The 21,224-nt window shown below is 40.9% G+C and overlaps 1 protein-coding gene across 1 annotated transcript in view; it reads right to left on the bottom strand.

Annotated features, from left to right (window-relative positions):
* Nucleotides 1-19,912, bottom strand: part of LOC124146908 (protein cycle-like) — a 126,609-nt gene extending 106,697 nt beyond the window's left edge. The window contains exon 1 of the mRNA XM_046517464.2: nt 19,722-19,912. The gene's annotated coding sequence lies outside the window, so the exon portion shown is untranslated. The remainder of the gene's footprint in view (nt 1-19,721) is intronic.
* Nucleotides 19,913-21,224: the final 1,312 nt, after the last annotated feature.

Here is a 21,224-nt window from a genome sequence, read left to right as displayed (position 1 = left end):
TATTTGATTTTTTATAAAACTTCAACTATGACAAAAGTATGAGCCCATATATTTTTTAACATCTTGCAAAAATGTAATTTTTGTTGCTGAATTTCTAATTTTTTTCAACAGTCTGAAGCATTATAAATCATAACTTTCCCAAACATTTGGGTGACAATTTATTATATTTGATAAAACCCAAGATGGAAGTAGATTAGTATTTTTATACTTTTAAAGAGCCAGAAAAAGATAATTCAAAAGATCAATATATATTTCTGCTTGCTGCCATAAAGAACACCCTTAATAGGCAAGGTGTACTGTTGTTCTGTAACAGATCCTTCATCACACAGAGAATCTCACCCGGATGTCTTCAAAATGAAATGAACACAAGTCGATTGGAGTGATGTAACTCTGACGCTTGACAAGGTGTATTTTTATCTACAGTTTTATTCATCATCCAATAATTTTTTAATTTGAAGTTTACACGATATACGGCTTTTCCATTGGACGAGAGGTCGGTCACATGACCGCGAAATTGACATTTATAAGTGTATGAACGACACAATTTGACGTTCATACGTTTTTCACGAGACCGTGTTCTTGAAATGACGTAAACACTGACGGACTACTTCCACATTCCTGGGGAAACCCCTGGGAATTCCCTAGCATGAAAACATACATAAGCGTTCTTTCTGATCATTTAGAACCTTTATTCTTTCAGTATACATACATTGAGAAATGTCAGAGAGCGTGACTGCATGATTGTTCACAAATATCCACGCTACGGCCCATCCTAATGAACAAACGAAGAAATGCAAATCTAAACTATCGTAGTATGGACTCGATCTGTGCCTAGGCTGACATTGACCGTCTGCAGCAATCTATGAATTTACCTTAGTGTCTGTTTGACGCATCTTTATTCACCTTTCAATGATCGGCCAGTTGATCAATGATGACTAACACATGTAACCGCCACAGGTTCATTAACAACTTCGGAAATCTCTCCCGTCACGTTTATCGCGTCGGCCATTTTGACGTCTTGTACTTGATGTAAATGGATTACGACGCGCTGTCATCGTGACTGACTTACTGAGGTAGTTCTTTACAGACCTTTCTCATCTAATGAGGATATGATTTCAACACATGTGCGGCGTAAGATGTTTCTGAAGAGCAAGTTGTGCATCCATACGCCCATGTCACCGCTCTTTTTAAGGAACTATTTTACTCCGCGATATAGCTGGTTGTTGTATGGCTGTCAGTGTAAACATGAAGTCACACGTACTAAATAAAATTGTGTTTAGATCTTGGCCTACATCCTTTGAGGTAAGAAATTGTGATAAAAAAATTATATAGTCGCAAGCTCCGACGTTCATACAGTTTGGCCCTCACTCTATGAAGGTTCATACTCCAATGAACTCACACAAAGTGAAGGTCAATTCTTAAATATCATTCTCAATCTCAATTCTCAATGTAAAGGTTAAAAAAAATAGATGACCGTTTTGCCACGTTTCACTCGATCACATCCCCACCAACCAAAGAGTTCAGTATTTCAACTGTTCGGCCTAACTTTTTTTCTTTCTTTTTGGTTTATGGATTTTGACAGTGAAACATTTGGTTCGAGGTCGAAAAATATATAAAATAACGTGCATTGTACAGAATTTTCAAACCAGTAGGTGATAAAAAAAATCGTGGCCTGGTGTGGGTCCTTAAAAATATCATGAATCGAAAAACTGACAGCACCATATCATTCTTACTAATTTTTTATTGTGCAGTTTACATGATATGCAGTTTTTTCATTGGACGAGAGGTCGGTCACATGACAGCGAAAATAATTTTCACAAGAGTATAAACGACACGTGACTGTATTCTTGAAATGATCTAAACACTGCAGACTACTTCCACACTCCTGGGGAAACCCCAGGGAATCCCCAAGCACAAATAAATACAGAAGCATTGTTTTTCATTATTTAGACCCTTCAATCTTGAACTGGGGCGGTTGGGTAGCCTAGTGGTTAAAGCTTTCGCTTGTCACGCCAAAGACCCGGGTTCGATTCCCGTACTCACTCAATCAATCTGGAACTTTGGGAAAAGTCAGAGTTTGATTGCATGCCCATTTAAGGATATCCTTGCTACAATCCATCCTAGAGAACCATAGGAAAAAAAAAGCACAGCCCAACTATCGCATTATCACCTCGATCCGTGTCTGACAACAGTGACAGTCTACAGCAATTTAGGAATTTACCTTTGTATCTATTTAACACATCATTACAACCACCTTTCAATGATCGGCAAATTGATCAATGATGACTATCACATGTAACAGCCACAGGTTCATTAACAACTTGGGGAAATCTCTCCCGTCACATTTATCATGTCAGCCATTTTGATGTCTTATACTTCTTGAAAATGTATTATGACGCGCTGTCATTGTGACTGACTTACTGAGGTAGTTCTTAACAGACCTTTCGCATCTAATGAGGATATTATTTGAATACATTTGTTGTAAAGAGACTACAAGAGTCGTCCCTGTAGAGCATGTTGAGCATACATAAGCTCATGTCACCTCTCGTTTTGAGGAACAATTTTATTCCCCGCTATAGCCAAACTTGTTTTTTCTTGCTTTACGGCTCTGCTGAGTGTAGAGGTTTGTTGAAATGGAATAAATCATAAAATTCTGAATTTGCCCCTTTTCAAGCCAATAAGATGATAGCATATTGCACCCAAAAATATGTTTTAAACAAGGATTCATGTACATCTATTAATAAGTTTGCATCAATATTTCATACACAATTGTAAAGAGAAAAACGTATATGTAAAGAAGCATGTAGACTTGCATGGTAGAGGATGAGAAAACTTTAAAAAAAGATTGAATTGATTTTTTAATTTCACCTTCATCGGTATATAATTTCCATCATAATGATTTTAAAGATCACTAGGTGGTGCCTTGGTTCATATGTACATTTAATTCTAAATCCCATTCTACGCACCCATGCATAACATGAGCATAATGCACAAACCCCTCTAAGGAGATGCAGTATTTGGGGGAAAAAAGGATTTATCTTGTAATATAAGATAGCTACGCAAACCGCAAAGAACAAAGAAGAACAAAGTTGGTTATTTCACGATAAAACACTGTTCTATAATGACGTCATTTCTGGAGATTCGAACATGCGCTCGCAACTTGATGACGTCATAAATTGGATCACACTATTTTTTAAGAGGGAAGTGTCTAGTGAGATCCCCCATAGATGTAGCTGGGCAATGCAGATGAATGCAATGGCTGAACAATCGTATCTAGAAGTGGGAGAGATACGACCATTAGTATTGGGAGAAAAGGCATGCATAATCAAATGAGAATTGTGAGAATATCCGGGTTATACCAAATGTAGCACCCCTGTTAAAGAAATAGACTTGTCCGACATTGCTGAGATCGGATTGTATTCAGGGTGTCATCATTATTTAAATTCGGGGAAATATTTTGTAAAATGCAAGCTTATACATCATGTACATATTATTAACACTCTTACAGAAGCTGTACAAAATGTTAATGTCTCATATATGAAATAAACAACTCAGTTTTGACACATTCGTATTTTGTTGGTTGTTGCTATGGTGACAATGGATGTTTAAGCTACACATTATATAGAGAAAAGCTGGTGACAAATAGGTTTGCTATTTCAATCACAGGAAACAGTTGCCAATATCCTGTTTCGATTCGACTTGTTGCCAACAAGATGAAAACATAAATGATTTTGAAAAATGCAATATACCGGTATTTTCCAAAAGTATTGTGATATTCATAAACCACATATGACATGTATAATTATCTAGATAAGTGTAGAATAATAATAATAATAATGATGATGACGATGATGATGATGCATACACTGAACATGCTGAAGTTGACTGAAGCTTACTCAAACATGTCAGAAGGAATGCGTGCATAGTCAAAAAGGAATGCAAACATTAGCGACTTGTAGTGTAACCATGGAGTTTTAATGTTATTGTCATTAAACAATATATCACATGACTAACAACGGGTCCAGGTAGTCGTGTGGGTACCCGGGTTCTACTCAGACCCACCCGAAATGACCGTCCCAGCCCTATATATCAGTAACACCACCTTAAATACACAACAGGGTTTTGTTTAGAATAGAGTGTGCACTATAATCAAGAAAATACTGTAGTTTTAATGTATTTTTAATAGTTCCGCTTGAGACCCAAGAATCCATAAAGTATAAGTTCAATAACAACAGTTAGTGACGAGGCTGGTAAAATACTATATATGTGACCCTCCAGGACAAATGTGACTGAGTGAGTGAGTGAGTATGGTTTTACACCACTTTTAGCAATATTCCAGCAATATCACGGCTGGGGGCACCAGAAATGGGCTTCACACATTGTACCAATGTCAGGAATCGAACCTGGATCTTCGGCGTGACGAGCGAACGCTTTAACCACTAAGCTACCTGACCCCATCCAGGAGAAAAGGGACAGCCAGCAGAAACAGTACCAGTGCAAAACGCAAAGAACACCAAATCCTTTAAAAAAAATTATTTTGGTTTAAATCAACAATTCTAAACAACAGTTAATTGCCATGGTATTCCAAGCCACTTCCACAAAACTTTGTGAATTCCTAGCTTTCTATAACGACCATATAACTAAATGACAAAAGTGTCAAACAATGCTGCCTTTCCTATCTCCAGTGATTAATTGAAAAAAATACAACAACACAGTGGTCGACACATGGTGCATAAGCAAGAAAGAAAACAGAACTAACTGTTTGGAAACTCAGCACCCACTTTCAGAAATACCTTAGAAACAAACAAACATGCATACATACACCCTGTGTTGATGATCCTGTTGTCCAATGGAACTTATGGGTGCTAGGATATAATTGTGTCGTGACATCATAAAGAAAGACGTTTGATGTCATAAACATGATAAAGAAAGATGTTTGACATCATAAAGCGGGACGTTTGACGTCATAAAGAAAGACGTTTGACGTCATAAAGAAAGATGTTTGACGTCACCTTACTGAAAAAAATCTCCACGTGTGCGGACTGCACGAAAATATCTTATTTCAAAACATTTCAGCATACATGTCTACTTCAATATTATACAGCGATAGTTGCTAATATATTGGCTAATGAACAATCCCAATTAGCATGATTAGCACCCCTTCCGATTGATCAATGTACTCGAGACTTATTATTCGTGTATAATACGCATTCGAGGGTTATATGCACCCTTAATTATGGGCAATTAAATTCTGGAAAAATATTTCTGTCGTATATCATGTATATATACATTTCAGTTTTTCAGCATAAACCATGAAATTGATTTTTCAATTTTTTTCACCAAAATAATATTCTAGTAAGAGCCCCCTATTTCTAATTTTGAGAGCGCCCTGGGCGCATATTACGTCAAATACGGTATGTCTAAAAACTAAATTAAACAGTTATTATTCTGGTAAAGGGACTTTGCAGAAAATGAGTCCAAATGTTTGATGCCATGCGTCTCTGTAATAAAAATGAATTGAAGCTTACGAATTGTCTTTTTGTGGTCCTAAGATACTAAGATATAATAGGTAGTCAGAATGTGATTTTTCACCCATAAGGTTGTCCCATATCTCGGAGGTGGTCACATACAGAGAGAGCCACACCCAAATCACAAGGCTCTGTAACAGCAGGCAAGCAGGTGCTGTGTCAACAGCCTCAGTAGCATACATTGCATAACTGACAGGGTGGGGGTGATGACGTCAACACACTGGGGTACCCAGCACCATGTTGACGATGACATGCATGCGAGTTCACTTGTACATGTTGTAAACTGAGCTCGTATTTAAAGAGGAACTCCTCTCAGTTAAAAAAATATCTGCTTCAGCAGGAAAAGCAAATCCGGATCCGGAGTCTTTTTGAAACAACCAATATAAAAAGTAACTTGCACCAACATCACCAAACAGACCTGGTGTTGTGAATTTTGCAAACATAAAACCATAGTTTACTGAAATGCTCTTTTTAAAAATATGATTACTATGACCATGTTTGTTGATTTTGGTTGTTTGTTGTGTTTTTTTGTGTGTGTGTGTGTGAGGGGGGGAGTGGGGGGTGTAAAAATCAAACCATGACATTTTTTAGATATTTTGGGGGAATCTGCATCATTGGTCTGGTCATCATCATCATCATCATCATCATCTGAGGACATCACATTGGGCACATCAGAACAACATTGGGAACTTTTACTGACCAATGAAATGACAAACATGAAGTCAGCGTTAGCCAATCAAAGAGAAGAGTTCTCGAATTTTACGGCACTAGTTGCAAAATGCCAACTTCCAAACCAGCATACATTTTGAAAAAATATTTCAACAATGTTCTCAATTCAAAATTTGAAAACTAAACAAAAGGAAAATCTGAATGTTTAATAGATGGCCAAGATTGTATGGCAGGACTTTCCACAAGCTGTGGAAAGTCTCTTCCATTCAAATGTTTTCAGATGAGTGAGTGAGTAAGTGAGTGAGTCGGGTTTAACGCCGCTTTTAACAGTATTCCAGATATATTACGGTGTGTGAGCTTAATGTGGGAGGAAAGCCTGAAGTGATGCAGGTCTCAGATGTTTACCACTTCGGTGAAACCCACGGGTATGGTGCTGATAAACCTAGAAACATAATCGGGGTGAACCGGGATTCGAACCCACAATCATAGGTTTCTGACGTGCCCACGGGACGCAACTCTGCACAGTGAATCGGGTGCCTTAGACGACTGGGCCACCTGTGCCCCCTGTTTTGGGATGAATGGTCGTCTAACTCTAGTGATGTCCTCATATCTTCATGTAGCAACAGTGTAAACTGGACCCAAAGGAGTAAGTGTAAACTGGACCCAAAGGAGTAAGTGTAAACTGGACCTAAAGGAGTAAGTGAAAACTGGACCCAAAGGAGAAAGTGTAAACTGGACCCAAAGGAGTAAGTGTAAACTGCAACAAAGGAGTAAGTGTAAACTGGACCCAAAGGAGTAAGTGTAAACTGGACCCAAAGGAGTAAATGTAAACTGGATCCAAAGGAGAAAGTGTAAACTGGACCCAAAGGAGTAAGTGTAAACTGCAACAAAGGAGTAAGTGTAAACTGGGCCAAAAGGAGTAAGTGTAAACTGGACCCAAAGGAGTAAGTGTAAACTCGACCCAAAGGAGTAAGTGTAAACTGCAACAAAGGAGTAAGTGTAAACTGGACCCAAAGGAGTAAGTGTAAACTGGACCCAAAGGAGCAAGTGTAAACTGGACCCAAAGGAGTAAGTGTAAACTGGACCCAAAGGAGTAAGTGTAAACTGGACCCAAAGGAGTAAGTGTAAACTGGATCCAAAAGGAGTAAGTGTAAACTGGACCCAAAGGAGTAAGTGTAAACTGCAACAAAGGAGTAAGTGTAAACTGGACCCGAAGGAGTAAGTGTTAACTTGACCCAAAGGAGTAAGTGTAAACTGGATCCAAAAGGAGTAAGTGTAAACTGAACCCAAAGGAGTAATTGTTAACTGCAACAAAGGAGTAAGTGTAAACTGGACCCAAAGGAGTAAGTGAAAACTGGACCCAAAGGAGTAAGTGAAAACTGGACCCAAAGGAGTAAGTGTAAACTGGACCCAAAGGAGTAAGTGTAAACTGCAACAAAGGAGTAAGTGTAAACTGGACCCAGAGGAGTAAGTGTTAACTGGACCCAAAGGAGTAAGTGTAAACTGGACCCAAAGGAGTAAGTGTAAACTGGACCCAAAGGAGTAAGTGTAAACTGGGCCCAAAGGAGTAAGTGTAAACTGGACCCAAAGGAGTAAGTGTAAACTGGACCCAAAGGAGTAAGTGTAAACTGGACCCAAAGGAGTAAGTGTAAACTGGACCCAAAGGAGTAAGTGTAAACTGGACCTAAAGGAGTAAGTGAAAACTGGACCCAAAGGAGAAAGTGTAAACTGGACCCAAAGGAGTAAGTGTAAACTGCAACAAAGGAGTAAGTGTAAACTGGACCCAAAGGAGTAAGTGTAAACTGGACCCAAAGGAGTAAATGTAAACTGGATCCAAAGGAGAAAGTGTAAACTGGACCCAAAGGAGTAAGTGTAAACTGCAACAAAGGAGTAAGTGTAAACTGGGCCAAAAGGAGTAAGTGTAAACTGGACCCAAAGGAGTAAGTGTAAACTCGACCCAAAGGAGTAAGTGTAAACTGCAACAAAGGAGTAAGTGTAAACTGGACCCAAAGGAGTAAGTGTAAACTGGACCCAAAGGAGCAAGTGTAAACTGGACCCAAAGGAGTAAGTGTAAACTGGACCCAAAGGAGTAAGTGTAAACTGGACCCAAAGGAGTAAGTGTAAACTGGATCCAAAAGGAGTAAGTGTAAACTGGACCCAAAGGAGTAAGTGTAAACTGCAACAAAGGAGTAAGTGTAAACTGGACCCGAAGGAGTAAGTGTTAACTTGACCCAAAGGAGTAAGTGTAAACTGGATCCAAAAGGAGTAAGTGTAAACTGAACCCAAAGGAGTAATTGTTAACTGCAACAAAGGAGTAAGTGTAAACTGGACCCAAAGGAGTAAGTGAAAACTGGACCCAAAGGAGTAAGTGAAAACTGGACCCAAAGGAGTAAGTGTAAACTGGACCCAAAGGAGTAAGTGTAAACTGCAACAAAGGAGTAAGTGTAAACTGGACCCAGAGGAGTAAGTGTTAACTGGACCCAAAGGAGTAAGTGTAAACTGGACCCAAAGGAGTAAGTGTAAACTGGACCCAAAGGAGTAAGTGTAAACTGGGCCCAAAGGAGTAAGTGTAAACTGGACCCAAAGGAGTAAGTGTAAACTGGACCCAAAGGAGTAAGTGTAAACTGGACCCAAAGGAGTAAGTGTAAACTGGACCCAAAGGAGTAAGTGTAAACTGGACCCAAAGGAGTAAGTGTAAACTGGACCTAAAGGAGTAAGTGTAAACTGGACCTAAAGGAGTAAGTGTAAACTGGACCCAAAGGAGTAAGTGTAAACTGCAACAAAGGAGTAAGTGTAAACTGGACCCAAAGGAGTAAGTGTAAACTTGACCCAAAGGAGCAAGTGTAACCTGGACCCAAAGGAGTAAGTGTAAACTGGACCCAAAGGAGTAAGTGTAAAATGGACCCAAAGGAGTAAGTGTAAACTGGATCCAAAGGAGTAAGTGTGAACTGCAACAAAGGAGTAAGTGTAAACTGGACCCAAAGGAGTAAGTGTAAACTGCAACAAAGGAGTAAGTGTAAACTGGACCCAAAGGAGTAAGTGTAAACTGGACCCAAAGGAGTAAGTGTAAACTGGACCCAAAGGAGTAAGTGTAAACTGGACCCAGAGAAGTAAGTGTAAACTGGACCCAAAGGTGTAAGTGTAAACTTGACCCAAAGGTGTAAGTGTAAACTTGACCCAAAGGAGTAAGTGTAAACTGGACCCAAAGGAGTAAGTGTAAACTCAATAACCAAAGAAAGCCATCAATACCAAATGAGGAGCCGTCTTTACACCTTTCACAATCAATCAGTCAAAAAATATCATCATCTGTGATCTGTGTGGGCTATCTATGAATAAATACAGCCTGTCGCTAACATTGCCAGGCCATGTTTCCATGGTAACTTGAATCTACAAAGCTAAGCACCATGTGACATATTTATGCCAAATAATTTTGTGATAATTCAAGTGATATAAATAAATACCAAAGTCAACTGGTCGAGAAATTAGACATATCAGCAATTGAAACAAAGTTCAGATATCAATGAAAACTGTTCAACATTGTAAATGTCTTATAGCTACTATCCTTGATTGAATGATGAAATAATTTTAAAAACATTATTCATATGCTGTAATGTCTAAACAATAACAACAATTACCGATTTAAGAAACATCTCACAGTAACCAAGGCAACCAGATCACAGTTACAAGACCTCACCTTTATAAGCTGGTGAAACAAACACCTGGATTGTGATCAAGTGTGACACAGTGTTTTCACGCTGGCTTTTTAAACTGCTAGTCCTTGTGTACTGGCTTTTCTGCTAGTCCTTGTGTACTGGCAACTCTAAAAAGTACCAGTCCCCTCAATATTTGTCAGTACAAACTTTCAAAAAAATAAAAATAAAACGTAAATTACCTTTTCATTCTTTAAACATCATGTTCTATGCCTTGTACGTTCATGACCGAGAAATTTCAATGACGTCATCTCTGAAGAAACCTAGTTAGATCTACAAATCATTCACACAAAGTCCAGTCACAGTTATCTCTTCTTTTGGTTCGAGAATAAGTCACTACAAATAGATATTTAACCTCGAAGCAAAGCAAAATGCTGTTTCCTTGCACTAAAAATAGACAATGGGAAACCCTGATGATAACAGACAAGCTGACTTTGTTAAAAAATATACTTTATTGATTATCACTGATGTTTTGTTCAACAACAAAGATTTATTTGGTACTTTATTTGCCAGTCCACAGGGACTGGCAGTCACATGAATTTCCGATCCAAGCCTAATTTTACTGGTTAAAAGCTGATGTGTAATGGTAAACAGGAACACTGTCATAAAGTCTAAGCTCTATTCCAGCCATGGCAAGGGTACCAAGAATACAAAGAATGGAGTTCACCCAATGCACCAATGTCAGTATTACATTTTTTCTTTGTTGTTTAATGTGGTCTCAGCAATATTCCAGCTATATGACGTCAGTCTGTAAAAAATCCATTCTGGACCAGACAATCCTGTGATTGACATCATGAGCACTGATCCACTCAATTGGGATACGATGACATGCATCCACCAAGTCAGCGAGCCTGACCACCCAATCCGGTTTGTCACCTTTTACGACAAGCATAGTTGCCGTTTATGCCAAGAACGGGTTGCTGAAGACCTATACTACCCCAGATCAAAACCTAGGTCTTTGGAATTATGAACAAATACTATAACCAAGAGGCAACCTCATCGCCTGTAACATGAAGCGTCTGTCATCTGAGCTAAAGGGTTTAAGGGGGACACAAAAAATACACTTTGCACATTTTACCTACAATTCAAAGAAAATATTTCAGTAAACTGTTTCATGGACAGGTATATGAACACTGATTCTGATCTTCAGGAATTATACCCAATACTGGACAGCAAAATATGGCTTGGACCGGTAAATTGAAGGGCAGTTCCTGTGTTCATTAGAAATATGAGGATATCTGATTAAATGCAACGGTTTTATACTTACCTGACACTACAAACTGCTTTAGCTTCTGTACTTTGTACAAACAAACAGTACTGGAGTGAGTGAGTGAGTGAGTATGGTCTCACGCCGCTTTTAGCAATATTCCAGCTCTATCTGGGATACCAGAAATAGACTTCGCACATTGTACCCATGACGGGAATCGAACCCAGGTCTTCAGCGTGACAAGCGAGCGCTTTAACCACTACCCAACCACCCAGACAGTACTGGAACAAGGAGACAGTTGAAACAGACTACAGCCCGTGCCTCTGCATCCTTATATATCTGAATTGTGTCATGTCAGGTAAAGTAAAACATGTTTTATAGCTAAAATGGATAGAATTATCATTAAACCGCCCGCATGTTATCAGAAATCAGCGGGCCACTGTAACTTGATAATGCCCTCATATTGCTTGACGACGAGCAATTATCACGCCTGTTGTTAGGTGACACCATAGGATAGGGATAGTGACGTCACGTTGAATAGGGACGTCATCTCATTTGTTCTATGACGTTTCCATTTTTGTAAAAGTGGGTCAGTGGCATTCGTGTTGATTGCAGTTAAATGTTTCAAAAAGGGTATTGTAACAAATTCCAACCATTTTAGCTATAATAACGGTAACGCTATTTTTCAGGGCATTATCATTTGCAGAAGCCCTCGGTCTTTTCAAATGCCCTCCTCCGTCAGGCCGTTAATGGAAGACCTCAGGCTTCTGCAAATGATAATGTCCTGAAAAATAGCTTTACCGTTATATTATGCCCTAAACATCAAATCAGTATATACTATATACAGTATGAAGGCCATAGGCCCATAGAAGTGTTCCCATTTACCAGTAATTACCAGTTTTGTACCGGTAAAATTAGGCTTGGACCGTTAATTCAAGTGACTGCCAGTTGGATGGCAACTAAAGTGCCTTATAAAACTTTGATGAACAAAACATCGGTGATATTCATGGAAGTATATTTTTCGAACGAAGTCAGCTTGTCTGTAACCATCAGGGTTTCCCCTTGTCTATTTTAAGTGCAATGAATTAACATTTCTCTTTGCTTCGAGGTTAAATACACAATTGTAACGACTTAGTCTCAAAATATTCACAAAAAAAGAGAAAATTGTGACTGAACTTTGAGTGACATGTAGATCAGAGATGATGTCACTGCAGTGAAAGTGATGTTCAAAGACTTAAAACCAGTTAATTTCTATATGTTGTCTTAAGTTGGAACGCACAAAAATTAGGGGGACTGGTCATTTTTTGAGTTGCCAGGACTGGCAGTTTCAAAAGCCAACAGGAGTGAGTGAGTGAGTTGGGTTTAACGCTGCTTTTAACAATATTCCAGTTATATCGCGGCATGTCAGCTTAATGTGGGAGGAAAGCCCGAAGTGTTTCAGGTCTCAGACGTTTACCACTTCGGTGAAACCCACGAGCACGGGCATGGTGCTGACAACCTAGAAACATAATCGGGGCAAACCGGGATTCGAACCCACAATCATAGGTTTCTGGTGTGCCCAAGGGATGCAACTCTGCACAGTGAATCGCTGAGGACTGGGCCACCCGTGCCCCCAAAACCAACAGGAACACTGCCCAAATACAAATAACAATTACAGTACAGTAGTGGACATGTACATAATTTTAAACAATGTTTAAAAAATACTTTATTTTTTCATACACATGATAAATAAACAGGCATAGTGATTTTATTTGTTGTGTATCGTTTGTGACAATTACCTTTCTAAATGTATGCATATTTACATAAGTGATACATGTCTTTGGTAGATATTTTTTACTAATAACATCAAAAGTAGCACACATAAGTAAAACTGATACCCACTTTCTATACCTCGATCACATAAAGGGCAGTTTCTCACGCATGCATTGATTTTTTGCCACCTACCTTCATCTAAACCTTATTAATATATATTGAAGCTTTACTTTGCTAATAACATAAAAACACTTTTCTGGTTCTAACCAGAGACCATATACAGATCGGTATATTCTGTATTCTCTATAAATGTTATATCTTGAACTGTTAATTATAGTAGATATCGACTATAAGCATTGTTTGAAAAGTAACACCATACACAGAAACTTCCGTTGTGTCCAATGGAAACCCAGACAACAGTGATTTTGACACAAAAAGCTGTATACAGGTCAATGACTTGGACCCAAGAAATGTAATAAGTCAGTGGCAAAAGTCAATAAGTCACTTAAACAAAGATGCCGAATGCAGTAAAATTTCGAAGTTAAATCAGTACTTTAAAAAAATCGGGCATAGCTTCCACACACCTGGCTACCCGCCGTGTCTGGGAGCAATACTGCCATCAACTTCACCCCCCCATCCCCCAGACACAAGGACAACTGAGTCTCGATTGGCACTAAACTTTATGAGAGCATTAAAATCGATGGCTCCAAATCGATACCCGAAATTGAATAATCCTTACTATTTACTATGTAATCATGAAATTATGACACGTGTGACGCCTTGCTTAGCATTTCTATCGGTCAAAAGTCCAACAACTTAAACAAAACATCGGTCAAATAGAAAATTTATCGGTCTGTGACCGGTGACTGACGGCCATCTGAAACCCAGACAATCAGGCAGTATGCTCATGATGGTCAGACAAAGTATTGTCACTGCGTTGTATTGTTTTCTTCATGAACTGCTCATGAACTAAAAGTGCCATTTAATCAGCGTTAGAAACTGGAACTAGTCCTGTAGTCCTTACCAAACTGCCCAATAGTTAAGGTATCATGAGGACAAGTAGAAATTGGCCCATTTTAAGGGTTTTGCTATATGTTATCATTATAAGGACTAGTGGACAAAAACTGTTAGTTTCTATCACAGAACATACCCCAAAACATGTCTGTTAATGTTCACAAACTGTTCATGAATTAATCATGAACTGTTTCAGACCACTACAGATCCTTCAAAGAGTGAGTGCAGGAGAGATTCTCGCCACAGACCTCAACAGATCCTTGACAGAGTGGGTGAGGGAGAGATTCTCACTGCAGACCTCAACAGATCCTAGACAGAGTGGGTGAGGGAGAGATTCTCACTGCAGACCTCAACAGATCCTAGATAGAGTGTTGGAGGGAGAGATTCTCACTGCAGACCTCAACAGATCCTAGACAGAGTGTTGGAGGGAGAGATTCTCACTGCAGACCTCAACAGATCCTAGACAGAGTGTTGGAGGAAGAGATTCTCACTGCAGACCTCAACAGATCCTAGACAGAGTGGGTGAGGGAGAGATTCTCACTGCAGACCTCAACAGATCCTAGATAGAGTGTTGGAGGGAGAGATTCTCACTGCAGACCTCAACAGATCCTAGACAGAGTGGGTGAGGGAGAGATTCTCACTGCAGACCTCAACAGATCCTAGACAGAGTGGGTGAGGGAGAGTTTCTCACCACAGACCTCAACAGATCCTTGACAGAGTGTTGGAAGGAGAGTTTCTCACCACAGACCTCAACAGATCCTAGACAGAGTGTTGGAGGGAGAGATTCTCACTGCAGACCTCAACAGATCCTAGACAGAGTGGGTGAGGGAGAGATTCTCACTGCAGACCTCAACAGATCCTAGATAGAGTGTTGGAGGGAGAAATTCTCACTGCAGACCTCAACAGATCCTAGACAGAGTGGGTGAGGGAGAGATTCTCACTGCAGACCTCAACAGATCCTAGACAGAGTGGGTGAGGGAGAGTTTCTCAATGCAGACCTCAACAGATCCTAGACAGAGTGTTGGAAGGAGAGATTCTCACTGCAGACCTCAACAGATCCTAGACAGAGTGGGTGAGGGAGAGTTTCTCACTGCAGACCTCAACAGATCCTAGACAGAGTGGGTGAGGGAGAGATTCTCACTGCAGACCTCAACAGATCCTAGACAGAGTGTTGGAGGGAGAGTTTCTCCACTGCAGACCTCAACAGATCCTAGACAGAGTGTTGGAGGGAGAGATTCTCACTGCAGACCTCAACAGATCCTAGACAGAGTGTTGGAGGGAGAGATTCTCACTGCAGACCTCAACAGATCCTAGACAGAGTGTTGGAGGGAGAGATTCTCACTGCAGACCTCAACAGATCCTAGACAGAGTGTTGGAGGGAGAGATTCTCACTGCAGACCTCAACAGATCCTAGACAGAGTGTTGGAGGGAGAGATTCTCACTGCAGACCTCAACAGATCCTAGACAGAGTGGGTGAGGGAGAGATTCTCACTGCAGACCTCAACAGATCCTAGACAGAGTGGGTGAGGGAGAGATTCTCACTGCAGACCTCAACAGATCCTAGACAGAGTGTTGGAGGGAGAGATTCTCACTGCAGACCTCAACAGATCCTAGATAGAGTGTTGGAGGGAGAGATTCTCACTGCAGACCTCAACAGATCCTAGACAGAGTGGGTGAGGGAGAGATTCTCACTGCAGACCTCAACAGATCCTAGACAGAGTGGGTGAGGGAGAGTTTCTCACCACAGACCTCAACAGATCCTTGACAGAGTGTTGGAAGGAGAGTTTCTCACCACAGACCTCAACAGATCCTAGACAGAGTGTTGGAGGGAGAGATTCTCACTGCAGACCTCAACAGATCCTAGATAGAGTGTTGGAGGGAGAGATTCTCACTGCAGACCTCAACAGATCCTAGACAGAGTGGGTGAGGGAGAGATTCTCACTGCAGACCTCAACAGATCCTAGACAGAGTGGGTGAGGGAGAGTTTCTCACTGCAGACCTCAACAGATCCTAGATAGAGTGTTGGAGGGAGAGATTCTCACTGCAGACCTCAACAGATCCTAGACAGAGTGGGTGAGGGAGAGTTTCTCACTGCAGACCTCAACAGATCCTAGACAGAGTGGGTGAGGGAGAGATTCTCACTGCAGACCTCAACAGATCCTAGACAGAGTGTTGGAGGGAGAGATTCTCACTGCAGACCTCAACAGATCCTAGACAGAGTGTTGGAGGGAGAGATTCTCACTGCAGACCTCAACAGATCCTAGACAGAGTGGGTGAGGGAGAGATTCTCACTGCAGACCTCAACAGATCCTAGACAGAGTGGGTGAGGGAGAGTTTCTCACCACAGACCTCAACAGATCCTTGACAGAGTGTTGGAAGGAGAGTTTCTCACCACAGACCTCAACAGATCCTAGACAGAGTGTTGGAGGGAGAGATTCTCACTGCAGACCTCAACAGATCCTAGACAGAGTGGGTGAGGGAGAGATTCTAACCGCAGACCTCAACAGATCCTTGTCAGAGTGGGTGAGGTAGAGATTCTTGCTGCAGACCTCAACAGATCCTAGACAGAGTGTTGGAGGGAGAGATTCTCACTGCAGACCTCAACAGATCCTAGACAGAGTGTTGGAGGGAGAGTTTCTCATCAAAGACCTCAACAGATCCTTGACAGAGTGTTGGAGGGAGAGTTTCTCACCACAGACCTCAACAGATCCTAGACAGAGTGTTGGAGGGGGAGATTCTCACTGCAGACCTCAACAGATCCTAGACAGAGTGGGTGAGGGAGAGATTCTCACTGCAGACCTCAACAGATCCTTGACAGAGTGTTGGAGGGAGAGTTTCTCCACTGCAGACCTCAACAGATCCTAGACAGAGTGTTGGAGGGAGAGATTCTCACCGCAGACCTCAACAGATCCTAGACAGAGTGTTGGAGGGAGAGATTCTCACTGCAGACCTCAACAGATCCTAGACAGAGTGTTGGAGGGAGAGATTCTCACCGCAGACCTCAACAGATCCTAGACAGAGTGTTGGAGGGAGAGATTCTCACTGCAGACCTCAACAGATCCTAGACAGAGTGTTGGAGGGAGAGATTCTCACCGCAGACCTCAACAGATCCTAGACAGAGTGTTGGAGGGGGAGATTCTCACTGCAGACCTCAACAGATCCTAGACAGAGTGGGTGAGGGAGAGATTCTCACTGCAGACCTCAACAGATCCTTGACAGAGTGTTGGAGGGAGAGTTTCTCCACTGCAGACCTCAACAGATCCTAGACAGAGTGTTGGAGGGAGAGATTCTCACCGCAGACCTCAACAGATCCTAGACAGAGTGTTGGAGGGAGAGTTTCTCACTGCAGACCTCAACAGATCCTTGTCAGAGTGGGTGAGGGAGAGATTCTAGCCGCAGACCTCAACAGATCCTTGTCAGAGTGGGTGAGGTAGAGATTCTTGCTGCAGACCTCAACAGATCCTAGACAGAGTGTTGGAGGGAGAGATTCTCACTGCAGACCTCAACAGATCCTAGACAGAGTGGGTGAGGGAGAGATTCTAACCGCAGACCTCAACAGATCCTTGTCAGAGTGGGTTAGGTAGAGATTCTTGCTGCAGACCTCAATAGATCCTAGACAGAGTGTTGGAGGGAGAGATTCTCACCGCAGACCTCAACAGATCCTAGACAGAGTGGGTGAGGTAGAGATTCTCTCCACAGACCTCAATAGATCCTACACAGAGTGTTGGAGGGAGAGATTCTCACCGCAGACCTCAACAGATCCTTGACAGAGTGGGTGAGGGAGAGATTCTAACCGCAGACCTCAACAGATCCTTGTCAGAGTGGGTGATGTAGAGATTCTTGCTGCAGACCTCAACAGATCCTAGACAGAGTGTTGGAAAGAGAGAGATTCTCACCGCAGACCTCAACAGAGTGTTGGAGAGAGAGAGATTCTTGCTGCAGACCTCAACAGATCCTAGACAGAGTGTTGGAGAGAGAGAGATTCTCACCGCAGACCTCAACAGATCTTAGACAGAATAGGTGAGATTCTCACCACAGACCTCAACAGATCTAGACTGGGTGAGTGAGATCTCACCACAGATCTAGACTGGGTGGGTGAGATCTCACCACAGATCTAGACTGGGTGGGTGAGATCTCACCATAGATAGAGAAGGGAAGGCTGAGCTACTCTATGCTATTCAATAAGTATTTGAGCTATATGTGTTTGCTAACTTAAAATTAGGGCGGAAAACCCCAATGTGAGCTGGGGAATAGAGATAAACTTGCTTAGGGGTTAAAACTTCACACAATGATTCGTTTTGGACACATGGGTACCCCGGTATTCATTCTTTCGATCACGATTACAAAAATGCTGAAACATTAAGTGAAACAATGAAAAACACTGGGGCTTAAAATTGTCATGGCAACTATTTATATATATGTAAAAATATCATAAATAATGCTAGCAATTCTATAAAAGTATAACGGGATAAAACTGTGGTAAAATAAATAGATGAAATTCACGAATGTCAGCCTCTTCCCCGCCCACTTCACCATTGTTCCAATCATACAACTCACATTATTTTATTGTCACTAAGAACAACCTACAGATGAAGAGATATTTTTCCTTCCCCACAAGTTAGCCTACATTTGGCCATATCCAGCAATTTTCTCCAGCAATTAATATTTACTTACACACACCAAACCCCTACACACATTATACAACATAATATTTTCCATTCAATGATCATGTCTTATGTCAAACCAAATATCAAATATATGCAAAAGTAAATCATATTAACAAACCTGTCTATATGTTAATCTATGTACCATGATGATTTCAGTATAGGCTATGGTTATTCAATCTCATTAAAATAAGATCTAAGTTCTCGCTGCCGCTAAACAAAGATCTGAGGACATCCCATTACGGGTCATGTCAGAAAGACCTTTCGTGAACTTTGACCGACCACTGAAATGACTAAAAAGAAGTCGACATCAGCCAATTAGAAAGCAGCTTTCTCGAGCTTTACAACACCCTGGCGACTTCCGTTACAGACTATGCTTGAAAAATATGTTGACACAGTTCTCGATTAAAATTTTGAAAACTGAACAAACGAACATTCCGGAATGTTTAATATAAGGTTGAGATTGTATGGCAGTGCTTCTCACGTACTGTGCAACACCTCTCTATTTTCATTTTTTTTACCCACGGAAGTGAGAGATAGACAATGATTTTGACGGATACGGGCTGTAATTGTTGTTCGGAATACCCTGTGTTAAAGTTTTCGATGTTCCATGATTAGAAAACACATTCTAAGTGTCACTTTCATGATATGGTAAGCGACACTTTGATTGGTCGGATGAAAGGTCGTTCTGACGTGATCCGTAATGGGATGTCCTCAGATCTTTGTTTAGCTATAGCGAGAACTAAGATCTGATTTTAATGAGATTGATGGTTATTGAAATGCCTGGCAAATCATACAATATTCCTTCCCTGTATCCCTTAGGCTACATATGACAAATAGGAAGTCATGATTGTGACACTAGTAATAATTTTAATAAAGTAACCTATAAATTATATTGTCTCAAATGCCTGCTCACAGCGTGGATATATATCCTTAAAACAGCTGATTACGTAAGTCAGTTGCTATTGACCTGTCATTTGGCGTAGTTTTTAACTCAAAACATTTATATCATTTCAATTCACCAGCAGAGTAGCGAGTATGACGATAAATCATAATGATCCGTAACTACATCGCCATACCTAAGTTCACCTGGACTATCTCAGCGATTATGCGACTATCGTTCCGTACATTTAAAGAATCGGAGACAACATCAAAGGCAACAGGTGTTCTTTCTTACCTGTCTCATTCTTCAAGCCAGGTCCGATAAAGATCACATTAACACAAAGGCGCATCACATTCCGCATGTAAAACGTTCCGCATATAAGACGAATGTCACATAGCAACTCCGTCCACGATGACAGTTCCCACTGAAAACCCCCGATCCTAACCTCTCGTGACAAACAGCTGGTCTGACCTTGACCTTACCATTCGGCACGAGTCTAGGTCAAGTTCACTTACAACTTGCCTGATATATTTCACTATGTCCTGGTCGTGTATGAACTGCTCACGGACATACTCCTTCAAACATTTATTTTTCTCTAACAGGATCTTCTCCAATTCGTGTATGTGTAATACTTGATTTGTTTGACAGTTGCTATATGTTATAGAGATCATGCGTTTGACACACTTATGAAACGACCGTGTTATTTTGTGTACATATTTAAATGTAGCATTTTCCTTCGACTAGCTTTTATACAAGAGAGGAGGACTTCAGACGAATGTTATGTAACCGGGGCCACAATTAAATAATATCAATGTTTTACCATATTTGATGTACGAATGACATGCCAGATGAGTCAATGCTACCTCACGCGTTGTCTTGCTATTTCTATCAATAGTTTCTATCAATGAAATCACAAGAGGCTTTTTTTTCTTTTCTTTTTTATCCCAGTCTATTTCACTGTCGCGGATCCGCGAAGATCCGGGTTACAATAGATCAGCAATCCATGCTTGTGGTAAAATGCGACTAACGGGATCGGGTGGTCAGGCTCTCTGACTTGGTGGATGCATGTCGTCGTATCCCAGTTGCATTGACCGATGCTTATGATGTCAATCATAGGATTGTCAGGGCCCACTTGCACAAAGCGATCTTAGCGCTAAGATGATCTTACTCCCATACTTTAACATAGGCTTACAATATTGTTCGATTATTTACAGACCGCCGTCATATAGCTAGCTGGTATATTGTTGAGTGCGGCGTAAACCACAAACAAACAAAGCGGCTTCTAATTGTCGAGGGAAAACGGCACCTTATTGTATTTCCTAACGATGAAAACGATTTATGCAGTATATATATGCTTTAATTCGCTACATATTTTAATACATAGGACCATGACCCACTGAGCACTGTGGAAGCCACCGTGACAGGGAGGGAGAGGTCGCCATCTTTAAAGCACTGCCACACCTCGAATATCTCGTTGTCACTGATATTGGGGGTATATCATAGATTGTTAACAATTGTTGACATTATGATGCCAAAATAATTCTTTTGATATATTTGCATAGTAGGGCTGGGACGGGAAACTCGGGTACTCGGGTAGGGTGGGTACTGAGTAGAACCCGGGTACCCACAGGACTACCCGGACCCGTTGTTAGTCACGTGATATATTGGTTAATGACAAAAAGTATCTAAAACTCATGTTTAAACTACAAGTCACTAATGTTCGCAGTTCTTCCTGACTACTATGCCCATTCTGTCTTTTATATGTTGGAATAATAATAAAACTTCATTCAACTTCAG

Source organism: Haliotis rufescens, unplaced genomic scaffold, assembly GCF_023055435.1.
Source record: "Haliotis rufescens isolate VD_foot unplaced genomic scaffold, xgHalRufe1.0.p SCAF_85, whole genome shotgun sequence".
NCBI classification, from domain to species: domain Eukaryota; kingdom Metazoa; phylum Mollusca; class Gastropoda; order Lepetellida; family Haliotidae; genus Haliotis; species Haliotis rufescens.
Note: the sequence above shows the minus strand (reverse complement) of the source record. Positions and strands in the feature narration are given on the sequence as shown.